The following is a 14,986-nucleotide window of genomic DNA, read 5'->3' as shown; positions in this document are numbered from 1 at the left end:
TTTCAACACCAAATGAATATCAAATATTATCTAAATATCCCACAGAAAAATATAATCAAGCTATAAAATTAGCACTTAATAATCATGAAAGTATAATTAACCCATCCGAAAAATTTAAATATTTAATTATGAACCGAAGATCTCCAAAACTTTATTCCTTAATTAAATTGCATAAAGACAATTATTCGTTTAGACTAGCAGAACGTTTTGTCACAGCCCCATAACTAAGACGCTCAAGGTTGTTAACAGGTTATAAAAATCATTAATTTTTTATTCAAAATATAGCATAAGAAACTTTAATAAATAATTTATAAACACAGACTTGATAAATAGCATTATAATCATTTAATTAACTGTTAATACTAGATGATTGATTTCGTTTGATGCATTAATTTTGTTTTTTTTTAGTCACTGCTTCAACCATAAAGGGTATTAGTGGTGCATTTCTACGGAATATGTGGAACAATGTACTAAAACTTGTTTTATTAGTAACGAAAACTTTTTTTTATTTACAAAAAATAGTCGCTTTTACCACCTGGGTCGTTACCATTAGTAATTACATTGTGTTAAATTATATGATGTATATGTATAAAGATGTATCTTTAAGAAAGCTAATTAAGTTTTGGATAGATAAATGTTCACCTACTACTGTTTTTAAATCACTGGAAATATTCTTATTTTGTCCGTTTAGTGTTCACTTGAATATCGTAGAGTAAGGACGTATTCCGCCGAGTGCGATAGCAAAAGTGACCACCGATAAGAACAATTAAAATCTAATTATTAAAATTCTAGTTATTAAAATAAACAGTAAAGTCGCAGTTTCTGTTTTCTACAATGAACAATTCACAAACACGGAACACAAACATTTAGTGTCTATTGTAGTATCAGCAGAAATTGCAGATAAGCAGCAGGTCCACTATTAACAAACACTCAGGAACATGTACCCAATTCCCCAACAATATTCTCCACTAGAATACACATCCGAACATGCACCAAACCAAATATACTGGCAACCCACAAATACTCCTATATCAAACATTCCACAAAATCAATTCGCTCTTCCGCCACAACCACAACAATTTCCACCACAACTTAGAAATTCTTAAACATACTTAGAGTTGCCATATGGAACGCTAATGGCCTGCTAAACCATAAGCAAGAAGTAATTACTTTTTTAAACTTGAATAAAATCGACGTTCTGCTTATTTCAGAAACTTTACCGACCTAACTACGTTCAATATTCCGCTCTATACAACATACAGCACAGCTCATCCCGATGGTACAGCTCATGGTGGCTCGGCAGTAATCATCCGCAGCTGCATAGCACATCATGTGTTGCCATATGCAACAGAAAAAATACAAGCAGCAATCGTTCAAGTAAATGCAACGCCATGGCACTTTAACATATCTGCAATGTATAGCCCACCTCGTCACGCAATCTCCTCAGATGAATACAAAGCCTACTTCCAATTACTTAGCAGCAAATTCGTAGCCGAGGGAGACTGGAATGCGAAACACATACATTGGGGCTCAAGACTCACAACAACAAAAGGTCGTAATCTTCTACAAGCAATGACCGACAACAACTATGATTGCCACACCAACGGAATCCCTACGTACTGGCTCAGTGACCCCAGAAAACTTCCAGATCTACTGGACTACTACATAAGCAAAGGAGTATCCAGAAACAACTGTCTAATATAATCCAGCTATAATCTCTCATCGGATCATACACCGGTTATTATGAGCCTGAGTACCACAGTTATAAACAGCCAACCACCTCCTCGACTCATGCCAAAAAACACCAACTGGTCAGATTTTCAATCCTGCCTAGAAGAAAACACCAATCTTAATCTGCGGATCAAATCTACACATGACATAGATACAGCAGCTCAATACTTCACCACACTTGTGCAAAAAGTGGCATGGCAATCTACACCACGAACTGAACGCAAACCAACAAATACCACAAATGTTCCTCTGCACATTCGCCAACTCATTGTTGAAAAACGTCGTGCAAGGAGAACTTGGAAAAGAAACAACATAGACCTACATATATTCAATAGACTACGTAGGCAACTTGGAGTAGTCATAAAAGCCGCAAACAACGAAACCTTCGAACATTACATTACAAATCTTACAGCAAATGACCAGACGTTATGGAAGACGACTAAGAAGCTTAAGAAACCATACACAACTGTTCCTCTCAACCGTAAACCAAATGGCGAATGGGCCTGTTCCAACAAAGAAAAAGCGGACATCTTTGCTGAACATATTACAAACGTATTTCAAACAGAGCCAGCAGATCCTGATGAAGAAGTCGAAGAACTAATTAGCGCAGCATGTCAAATGTCCCTCACAATTGAAAGTTTTACTCCTATAGAAGTCAAGCAAGAAATAAACAAACTCAATACTTACCATTCACCATAAAAATAAGCTAGTAAGGGAACTATTCAACAATGGTCCAGCCACAAGAAGACTAGATAGAACCGGGCCAGTTTAGAGAATCTGTGATAATGACGGAGATAGAATGGTTTGTACTTTTGATGTACATGAGAGCTTGTAATATTGCATATAATTTTGCTGTGTGTATAGAAGCAGCTGACATGAATTTAAATACAACTAAATAAATATAAGGTTGAATGCTCGAATAAATGAACTTTGATCAAATAAAAGGCATATATCGAGCACAGTTTAATTTAATCTTGCCCAAGTACTTTCGATCCATAGATCATCTTCAGGGGCATTTCGTCAATTGCGGCCTATCTGACAAGAACAAAATGTCATAAACATATAATTGTACATTACACTACAGTACAAAAGGACAAACAAACACTTTAAAATTATTAAAGAAAAGCTACATTGCGTGCCGAAGCCGGAGACAGAAGCCGGCCGTTCTGTCTCCGGCTTTTAAATACAACTGTCAAATAAACGTCAAATCAAAAGGCGAATATTTTAAATTTTAAATATCAATTTTAAAGGTTTTGGTAGTAGATGTTGCGGCACTTGGCGCTGGGAAAATTTTACCGACCGTGGGAAAAAGCGGCATCCTTTGATGTTTGCAGCTGCTCAGGTGTTCGGGTGACATCACGCTTACTGACAAGTCGAATAATTTTTTCTTTTCCTTTCTTTCGCCTTCTTCTTTTCTTTAGCTAATCTGTTTTTCATCTCATGTTACCTTCTTCTATTCACTAATTGAACGTCCACTGCTTGACAGGGGAACCCAATATTTTATACACTGTTACATAAAAGCTTTCGTTCTTTCGTCTAGTGCTCGACACAGATTTTTAGCCCAGTACTCTACATAGGTCTACGATTCTTTCCTTCAGTGCTATACATAGGTCTACGATTGTTTCCTCCAATGCTTTATATAGGTCTTCTTTTTTTTGTCCACGGCTAGACACAGATCTTGTCGCTAATCATCAAAGTGTCCCACTGCCCAAATTAGATAACCAATATTTTCTTCTTTTCGTCCGTTATCTCCTTTTTATATTTAGATGCTCATATATACAAGGTAAGGTGAGAAAATACAATTAATGTTACAGTGATAGTGGGGATATGATCACAGACGGTTCTTCGATAACCATCAGGCAACAATTCCCGATGCATATTAAAACATACAGAGAACACTTTACGTACTCAACTCAATAAGTGACAGCTCGGTTTGTAAGCGAGTCTGACAGACACCCTAAGTTTACAGTACTACTCCCACAATGTGGTACCTGGCGTGTTTCTTTGCGGCAAAAGTGGACCATCCGTTTATACTATAAAGGGGCCACCAAATATTCAATGTTGAAATGTGATATAATGTATCGATATAATCAATTATTAAAGAATAGTGACCAAACTCTTACGAGTTGCATACTATATTTTATCTACGATCATAAGTTAATTATTTAAAAAAATCCAGAGTATATAATATACAGAAGAAACTTAAAAGAACAGTTTGAACAAAAATTCAGTCTTATCAGCAGTCAGTACGGAGAAGGTGCTGCTGACAGAGAAAATGATATTAAAATGGTCCTGGGCGTGAGGCCCCAGGTACGTCCGACCGTTCGTCGACACTGCTCATAGGCAATATATGCTCTTTTAGCTCTACCATCTAAGTGTAAGTTCCATGTTAACTTCCTGTCAAGGGTAATACCAAGGTACTTCACCTCGTCAGAAAAATTTAGACTGTAGTTTAGAATCCTTAGGGGTATTAAGCCCTTGATTCTTCTTTTTCTGGTAAAGAGGACCATCTCTGTTTCCTTAGGATTTATAGATAATGAGTGTTCCTTGCACCATGTTTCTATTAGTCGAAGAACAACTTGTGATCTCTCACATAGTGTGTTCTCAAACTTACCGCTTTGCAGGACAGCAATATTGTCTGCATAGGCTATTGTGTAGAAACCGTTGCTGCTGGGTTGGTCAACCAGGGTATCTAGAACTATGTTCCAGAGTAGTGCTGATAGCACCCCTCCCTGTGGACACTCCCTCGTAACCATGCCTTTAACAGAAACGTCTTCTACATTTATGCTTATTGCTATTTATTAGAAAGCATACTGAATATCCATTCGCTTATGGCCAGGGGAACATTTCTGACGTTGAGCTGTTGGGTGATAGTTGGGAATGTGGTTTTATCAAACGCTCCCTCAATGTCTATGAATATACCTAGGGTGGATTCTTTATTATCCAGAGATCTTTCAATTCTTCACACTACATGATGCAGTGCAGAATCGGTAGAACTTCCCGAAGTATATGCATGTTGATTTGGGTGAAGTGGGTTATGGACCAGAACTTCATCCCTTATGTACCTCTCGCATAGCCTTTTCATCGTTTTCAACAGAAAGGATGTTAGGCTAATTGGTCGGAAAGCCTTTGGTAGGGTGTAGTCCATCCTACCTGGTTTTGGTATAAAGACCACACGTACCTCTCTCCACTTCCTAGGAATATATCTCAGAACCAAAGAGGCTCTGAATATTTCCACGAGGTGCGGTAGAAGAATATCCAGTCCCCACCGTTGTAGGGCTGGATTTGAAAGGGGTGAAGCACGATATGGCCCATTTGGGGTTTAGTACTGTAGACACTATAGGAAAAATCTGTTAGAAGGACTGTAATCTCGTACTTTTAAATAACGACAAAGAAACTTTGCTGCGCAGAACTAGTTATATTAATAAATCGGCAATAGATCTTACAATATGTTAATAAATAAAACATATTTATGTTAATTAAGCTGAATGTGTATATACAAAATTCCAATGGAATATAAATAAAGCGGACTGGTCTATTTTCATCACTATTATCACTGATAATTTCATGGAACTTATAATAATTTAAGTTACTAATAATTTTTAAATAAATTAAATGAATATTGCGAATTAGGAATACCGGAGAAAAGAACAGTGTCTTTTAAACAAAGTAGAATAGTGTATAGGAGCCCTAAAAATTACACCCATTAGTAACCTACAAGTCGAATGCTTTGAAATGCCAATGGATATAAGACGAAAAAAACTGGGCATCAGACTTTTAGTTAGATTGTACGAGAAAAAGTCAAGTTTAATATCCAAAATACACCAGCTGTTTTTAGCAGACTTAACAGAAGAATATTGGATAAAAAAGAAAACTCTAAATATATTAGATTTATATTCAAAAATGACAATATATGATAAACAACTATATAACTATGATATAAACCCAAATTACAATATTGACTTTAATACTCTAGAACAAGTTCAGGTATACTTCTTAAGGAACTACAGCAGTTATTTGTTTTTATCTTTAAGAAAATTAATATTTATATCTGACAGTTCATAATTGTTCAAGGATTGTTATATGCTACACACAGATGCATCCAAAAGTATCGAAGATGTGGGATGTGCATACTGGGATAACAATAATGAAAACAGTAAAATGTTTAAACTTAATTCCATCATGAGTATATTACACAGCTAAATTAATTGCGATAGTGGAAGCAGTAAAATATTTATCTAATATAAATCATTCAAAGTTTATAGTTTATAGTGACAGTAAAAGTTCTTTAAGTAAAATTAATGCCATAAATCCTAAATCAAAAGTAAATTACATTGAATTATATATAATAAATAAAATTAAAGAACTTCAGCAACAAGACAAAACTATTTTGGCATGGATTAAAAGCCACTGTGGGATAACTGAAAATGAAATAGATGTTGAATTGGCAAAAAAAAGCGGTGACACAAGGAGTAATAACTCATTATCTTTGTAGGTCCAGACATATAGAATCAGACATATTTAAAGAGCTTAAGAAAGAATGGAAAGAAAGGTATATATAAATGAGAATATAAATAGAGGAGATCATGAAAGGGCAATCAGAAACCATATTACGTTGGTTCTTGGTTTTCTAAAATGGAGTCGACAAAGGATATGACAAGCTGATATGCAGAATGAGATTTAACCACTGTCTTACACCATCATATATGTTTAAAATAAATCTAGCTGATAGTCCACAATGTACTTGTGGTCAGATGGGTAACCTATAACATAAAATTTTGGACTGTTCTCTTATATCTAATAAGGTTAATAATTTTTAAAATCAATGAATTATTATATAGATTATTATATAAAGATGTTTTATATATTAAACTCAAGTTGCAATTGTAATTAGAGAGTAAGTATGTATTTGTAATTTGTTAAAATATAAAACAAGTATATAAAAAAATATTAAAAAAAGAAAATTAAAAAATAAATAAACAAAAAAATAAAATTAAAAATACTAAGAAATAAATAATAAATAAAAAATAAATAAATAAAAAAATAAAAAAAGAGAAAAAATGGGGAAATTGGACAGTCCGTAGTAAAGTAGCTATTGAATTAATTTGATAGCTTCAGAAGAGTTTGCTGTGGAACTCTGAGGACCTCATCACCTATTTTATATATAAATACCGAAAAAAGCACATAATAGAAAAAAAACTAAAAGTAAATTACAAAAAAAAAGACTATATAGTAGAGATCAATATTAGTAATAGATTTAGGATAAGATTGTATACGAAACAATGACTAATGAAAAAATTGTAAGATTGGCGAATGGATTTAGTGTCCGCAGTCATATAAACACAAACAAACAAACAACAATCAATTTAAATGGAGAAGAGGAATGGGAAGTGACAAATTCTGCTGCTGCGCCGTTTGCAAATTTGTAAGCATCTGTAGAAATACAAAAACTTTCCCCGCAAGTCTCGAGTTCCTTTAAAAATGACTGTCGGATTACATTGGCTGATGTCTCTGATTTGTGATATTGTAGTAGTACCGTATTAATTTCGAGAATCACGATTAACTCAGGGGGTGGAGTTTTTACATTTGAAGGAAAGAGGTCAGGAAGTTGGAGTTGCAGATCTTTTTAATTTCTTCGAACTCTTTCATAGAATGGTAAATCGAACACAATTTTTTTTATTTAATTTCTGGGTCAGTAAATGTATTTTTAAACACTGGGTGTAATCTGTTACTGGCGACTGAAGATGCATACAAGAGAAAACAAAAATGTTTTTCTTTCTAGTTCAACTTTGTCAGATATTTTGTCTTTTTTAGCAGCTCTTGATAATAACTGTAAACACAATTGAAAGCTCGAGATAATAAATAGTTAACCAATAGCCCCTTTTATTGACTCCAACCCATCCTAAACATTTATATATTGTAGCGAGATTAAATAAAACGAGCGGTTCGAATTTAAATAAAAATATATCTATTTATAGTTCGGTAGCTATTAAATGTGGAAATAAAGCCTACAATCCATTTAAGACGACAAAAGGACTTCTACAAGGCTGTGCTACGTCCCCTACTCTGTTTAAAATATTCTTGGAAAAGTCACTTAAACCATGGAGGAGAAAGTGCGAAGGAATGGGCATACCAGTAAGAGACGAATAATACACCTTAAGTTTTGCCGACGATCAAGTAGTCATCGCACAAGATGAAGAAGATCTCAGCTTTATGCTCAAAAAACTAGAAGCAGAATATAAAAACAACGGAATGGAAATAAACTTAGAGAAAACCGAATACCTAACAACAGAAAACAAGGATATGAGAAACCTAGAGATAGACGAGGGAAGACAAATAAATGGAACAGATAAATTCAAGTATTTAGGAACCATAATATCGAACCAGGGAACAACAGAAGAAGATATAAACAACAGACTGAGACAAACAAGAAACTATATAAGACAACTAAACTCAGTGTTGTGGGATAAAAACATTACGATAAAGACAAAAAAGAGAATATATATTACCCTGACAAAAAGTATCCTGACATATGGGTCCGAAAACTGGACAATAAACAAGAGAAATAGAGGTAGAATAAGAGCAGTAGAAATGGAGTTCCTGAGGAGAAGCTGTAGACTTACAAAAAGAGACAGAATTGAAAACGCAGAGATTAGGCGGAGAATGGGAGTGCAATCAGACATAATCGACTATATAGAGGAGAAGAGACTATCCTGGTACGGCCACGTCAGAAGAGCGGACAGAGGACGCTGGATAAACAAAATCACAGAATGGAGCCCGATTGGAAGAAGAAAGAGAGGAAGACCCCGAAGGTCATTCAGAGATGAAATCGACGAGGCTATGGAGAAAAGAACCCTGCGAGATGGAGACTGCAATGACAGGGAAAATTGGAGAAAACGGTTGAGTGAAGGAAGACAGTGAAAACTGTGGAAATCCTTAGTAGTAGTAGTAGTAGTAGTAGTAGTTCGGTACTCTCTTATCAACTGACTCTACTTCTAACATCGCGTCATATATATACCAAAAGTATTAAGTTCGAGAACATTCGGGAATTGTCCCACCTCTAATTCGCCGACATGATCTGTTGTTCTGTCTCTCACTCGATATATCGCGAATGTTCTTGATGCCTTTTTAGAGTTGTAAAGGTATATAAATATAATATAATATATATATATATATATATATATATATATATATATATATATATATAATATAATATAATATAATATATATATATATAAATATAATATAATATAATATAATATATATATATATATATATATATATATATATATATATAAATATAATATAATATAATATTATATATATATATATAAATATAATATAAATATAATATAATATAATATATATATATATATATATATATATATATATATATATATATATATATGAAAATTACTGAGTTCTTGGGAAGAACCGCGTTGAGAATTTAAAGCTCGACGTTTCGGCACCCATTTTGGAGCTATTATCAAGAGTGATACGGTTCGGTTCGAGTTCGGGGTCTCAATCTGCCTACTCCCCTCACTCGAGGCGTACCAGTATCGTGTTCTATATTGCAAGAACTGTCTCTCGGCACTGAGGTCTCAATCTGTCTACTCCTCAGTGTCGAGTGACAACCGGTCTTACCCTGTGTGGCTGCTTTTATACTCGCTGTATGCGCGGGAACAGTATGCGCTGACGTGGTCTGAACTGACGTGGCCTGAGCGGTGTGGGCGGGAGGTCGCTGAAGCAGGGGTCGCCATGTTACCTGCAAGCTGTTAGGCCGTTTTTCGATTTCGATAGCTTCACGAATGATTCTCGCTTTTAATGAGCGGATGGGAGCGATGGTTTTTGCTTTTTCGAAATCTATTTTGTGGCCTGGCTATAATTTTATTTCATTCCTAAATATCAGTATTACAATAACTGACTATATACCATCAATTACATTTTATAGATCAAATTACCATGTTCCTGATTCTTTCTTAATTATCTACTATTAATTCCATCTTTCCACTTTATAATATGGATAATACTGTCATATTAATTGTTTATTTTAACTTATTCACTGAAAATTTTACAATGGGAATTCACTTTATAAAATATTGCGGTTACCATAGCTCCTAAATAAAAATCGAACAAAAATGTTATTTATTTAGATATGTTAAAAAAATTTAAATTTTTATTCTTATAGTTGTAAGTATTAAAATATTAATTTTGTTTACATATAATAATTAATTATTTTAATAAATTTACAGTTTTCTCCTGAAGAAGTCACAATGTGTTCATCGCTAATTAACTCAACACCTTTTCAATAGCTTAAATATTAAACGTTAGTTTTTTTGTAGTATAGTAATTTTTTTCTACAATTGCTTATTTTGTGTGTGTATAAAGCTTATTTTTAATATTTTGTATAAAGCAATATGATGGTAATTATTTAGTAGCATATAACAATAGTCTAAGACAATTTAGTCTTGATGGTTATCTTAATCATATTTTAATATTATAAACAAAAAAATTATTATTCTACCACGAGAAAGTGAGGAAATAGAAATAATATAAGAAACGACAGCTCAACGGTGTTGAGAGACCAATATTATACAATTTTTTGTGGAATTTAATACCTGCTTTTCCTGGAAATACAAACTGAAGAGACCGCAGGGAAATCACAATCTATCCCAAAAGATTTTTCAAATCAACTTACACAGCGAGTAATGCCGGCAAAGAAATTAAATAGACTATCTCTTTCAAAAGAATGCAATTATAAATAAGAAGTGATGTTTTTAATTTACTAGAATATGAAGATATTTAGCAGCATCTTCAAAATACAAAGTTATTAAAAGGGTAAATTTTTCTACTACAATATATTTATTTATGACGTAGATGCGTAAATAATTAGGTACTTATATGACAAAAATTGTAAGTTAGGTTTTGGTGAATTGTATGTGCATACAAACGGTTTAAGGAAAACTTTATTTATTTTTAATTGAATTATGTATTGGCCAATTCTTGGAGATGGACTAATAATATGCCTACTCTTTGTAATAATTCTTTATATAGTAAGGGACATAGAAATTCGAATATCATTATAAATTATTATATTTTGAAGTATTTTGTTGAATAGGGTAACAATAACGAACAAAATTTCAATATAATTGAAACAGCTTACATGGTTAAATCAATTAATATTGTGAAGAAGCACTTCGGTGGGCAGCAGACTCTTGGATGAGCGTGGGTTTGCTTCTGATTAGGTAGTCAATATTCTCCTGGGATATTTCGATCCAGGTCCTAATTAACGCATCCCGAAATGCTCCCAAAGTTTGAGTATCATACTTCCAATTAAAAAGTCTCCGACTCATTATATCAAACAAGTGTTCAATTGGGGATAAATCTAGGTCTTTTGGGAGCCAGAGCAAAATATTGACTCCAATCTATTTAACAAAGTCTATAGTGATGCTTACAATCTGTATCCTGGCGTTATTCTGCTAAAAATTGGATATGGAGCATCTGAAAGTAGGGCAATAGATGAGGTCCCCGAATTTTTTCTATTTATCTCCGAACTGTCAGATTTTTTCTGACGAAGATTATAGGCGACTTTTAACCATAAGAGTATCCCATACCATAACTCCAACAGTGCGGTGCATGTGAAGTTTGACAAATACCTGTTTTTTTCGTCTTTCATCACGTCATCTTCTGATCCTGACCCGGCTATCATTCATCCTTAAACAGAATCAAGATTCATCACTAAAAACAACTCCATCACATTCCTGGTCAAAACTAATCGTCCTTTGTACCATTTAAGGCAATTACGTATATGTTCAGGAGTAAGAGGTAGTACACAGTGTGGCTAAAATGAAAAAAGGCCAAGACTCAAAAAAAAAACAACTGTACTCCACTAAATCTTGATCGGTATTAAAGTTACCAGTTGAAATTTTTAATGGTTAGCAAATTTAGAAAAGAAAAAATAATAACAGACGAATATAAAATAATTTTATTGGGTGCTCGAATTCATATGTCAGATAGTATAGATAAGTAATTTATTAAAGATAGACAAATTATTATAATACTGGCGTATTGTATAGAAATTTCATAAGATACTTGGATATCATTAATAGAAATTATTTGTCTTTTTAGGATGTCGATTTATTAAGGATGTGAACCAGGAAGGATTAGGATAGCAATTCTAGCTTTATTGATGGGTGTACAAAATACGTCATGTATACATATGTACATGGTGTACATATGTACTTGTCAAAACGATTTCTTAAATATTGAAGCCAAGATATTTGTCTTTTTTATAATCGAATTTTTTCATAAATGTTTCTGTGCAAAGCCAACTTAAGCAGTTCATTTTGCTGTTCATTTCTGATAACATCAGCCATAGATAGGTTTTAATTATGTTCGAAATTCTCTTCTTCATTCATCTAGGAGCTTCCATGTTGGTTTTTTGATCAAACTGAGAAATTCTTAGTTGACGCATGTGGCTTCTTTTTTTAAATGCCTTCGTTTCTTTACAGATGACAGAAAAAACCCAAGCGTTCATTTATTATGTTGTACCTTGATATTAGTTATGTAGATTTGACGTTATCTGTTAATAGTCTATTTGATTACAACTAACTGCTCATTGTAAGAGCAAATTTTCACAAACTTTTAAAGAGCCGGTAAGGGTGGTGAAATTTAAATTAATCACAATAATATTCTTTCTTGACAAAATGTACTTATAGATATTATTTTTCAAAGAGTTCACCCTGCTCACATAGAAATTACAAGACAAACCCACAAGTATAAACATATTATAGGTGTGAAAATAAAGAACCCGTGTCGGAAAATTAAAAAGGAACGGACTTGTTATAGGGTTAAATAGGGAGTAATTTTATAGCAGATAAATCGTGTTGTATAATATAAAATTTTAATAGATATTATTTGAAAAGGGTAAGTTTTGCTTTTAAACCTGCCATGTTGTACATAAGTACTTTCGCTGTGTTACAAGTCTCATTACCAATAGCTATTCTACGTTCCAATTCCAAGGTATCATTTTCTCAACTCTTTAATAAACCTGGTTCTCCAACTGGAACTATCCTGTCCTCCGACTGGCTTTTGGCTATATATCTTTAATAGTAAACAAAACATTTAAATCAACATTTCAGCCTATCTTCAAACGATTCATACCATTATCCTTTCCACACTTTAATCCATCCCTCCAGTCTCAAGTATAGTTAACAGACTCCACCAAGAATAAATCGTTTTTCCATGCATTGTAATGCATTATTTTTTGCTCTTATTTACTTTATAATTGCTCTCAATTCAAACCTTTTCTCTCCTCGCCCTTCTTCTCTATCAATGTTACTGCCTCATAATTTCTTACTAAGTCTAAAAATTTTAGAAATATCGCTATCCTACAGCACATGAGCAATTATAGCTGCATTTGGCTTTGGAGGTTTAAGTGAGTGGGGAGTATATCCAACTCACCAGGTTTCCGGCTAAGGCCGCGTCGATATAATATTAAATAATATTAAACTAATTTGCATACAACACGAAACTTAATCGAAAATTACTTTAAGCCAAAAAGCCAATTTGCTGTAAGGGCTATGTTGTTTTCTAATAGAGCGATTATCAAACCAAAGACGTCGATAATTATTAAATTACTTATGAAACATGCTAACAAAGTTGCAAGATTTCACCGCTGCACGCGCACGATCGTTTCTCGTATCCCCTCCAAATACTTGCACACAGCGAATACCCTACTCTAACTATTACGTTACTCAGGTTTTCGGGCCGTCAATAATATCGTATTATGACTGTATTTTATTTGTTTTCTTGTGTTTCCTTCTCGTATCGGAGATTGTTTTTCATCACAGCTATTAATATATTGCCAGCTAAATTGATTTTAGCGAAAAAATTAAAGAGATTAATATTATATAACATATACTTCTCTTCCACTTTTCTTCTTATACATTTATGTCGTAAAATTGATAATAAACGAGATAATTCGATAATAATGCTTATCTCCTCCTTCTATTATTTTCCCCCTTAACTCGAAAAATATCGACTGCACGAAAAAATTTGTACAAAAAGAAGTTTACAACAATTTTAGTCCATACCATTTTTGACAAAAAATTGAAAATGGCGGAGATATCGAGCAAAAACGGTTCTCATTAAAATCAAGATGGCGACTAACGTAACGGTGTAATTCAACCGCGATTTTAAATGTACACCACTATTTACCCCCTAAAGGATAGAAAAATAAAATTTGGGGCAGCTTGCCGTGCAATGTTAGATCATTTTTTCGTCTAACTCGACAGGACTAACATGGCATACCTCTATAAAAATGTGCTAGAGTATGGACTTTTTATTCAGCGAACTTATCTTTAATTAACAAAAAAATTCAATTGATATTTGATCTCTTATTCATAATTTATTTACTGTATTCACAATGTAACTATAAAAATCTTGCCAAATTTTATTAGCCTTAAAAAATTTAAACCTTAGGGGTGAAAATTAGGTTTTTACTACCTAATTTATACACCTTAATTGGATATAAAGAGCACAGTGTAACTCGTAAAACAACTCTTGGAGTTACGAAAAAATGTCCCTTCAATTTCACGACCGTAGCAATTTAATTTCTGTCATTTTTATGTTAATTATTACTTTTAGAAAACTGTGTTCTGTATTAAAGAGATGTTTATGTCTATTTATATATTTAGTGATTCAAATAAAATTTATGCATTAGCGTTACTACCAAAATAAGCCATAAAGGGACCATTCCACATCACATATAAAAGCAATAATCCGATACTCCAATAATCATCTAGATTTTATATAATCTTTGTTGGCAATAAAATTAAATATAACTAGAAAAAATATAAAAAATTAAATAACGCGATGAAATATTAAACTACATAGGTTAGAAAAGAAACAACCCAAAGTTACAACAATGATTACAAGAGATTTTAAAAATATTAAAAAAAACTGGAAGAAGAATAATTAGAGTATTGAATTTTTACACAATACTTTTAAAACAGATTTAGTACCTTTAAAACTGCATATTTTTTATTTGGTATGTTTTACCCGAATATTTTGTAAATATTAAATTTTAATTTCCAATAGAAAAATCTGTAATTTTAATTACAATAAATGTGGTGTCTCTCCAAAAATATAAAATGTTAGAATAGATTTAAGATTTGACATTTTTGATTTTAGGACATAGATTTCAAGTGGGTCGTTTGGCAGTTAAGCTTTTTCCACACTGCGACCTAAAAAA

The 14,986-nt window shown here is 33.0% G+C and overlaps 1 long non-coding RNA gene across 4 annotated transcripts in view; it reads left to right on the top strand.

The window, feature by feature from the left end:
• The window catches only part of LOC140435618 (uncharacterized), a 152,346-nt gene that overhangs the window by 82,185 nt on the left and 55,175 nt on the right, over nt 1–14,986 (top strand). The window lies entirely within an intron of this gene.

Source organism: Diabrotica undecimpunctata, chromosome 3 (assembly GCF_040954645.1).
Source record: "Diabrotica undecimpunctata isolate CICGRU chromosome 3, icDiaUnde3, whole genome shotgun sequence".
NCBI classification, from domain to species: domain Eukaryota; kingdom Metazoa; phylum Arthropoda; class Insecta; order Coleoptera; family Chrysomelidae; genus Diabrotica; species Diabrotica undecimpunctata.
Note: the sequence above shows the minus strand (reverse complement) of the source record. Positions and strands in the feature narration are given on the sequence as shown.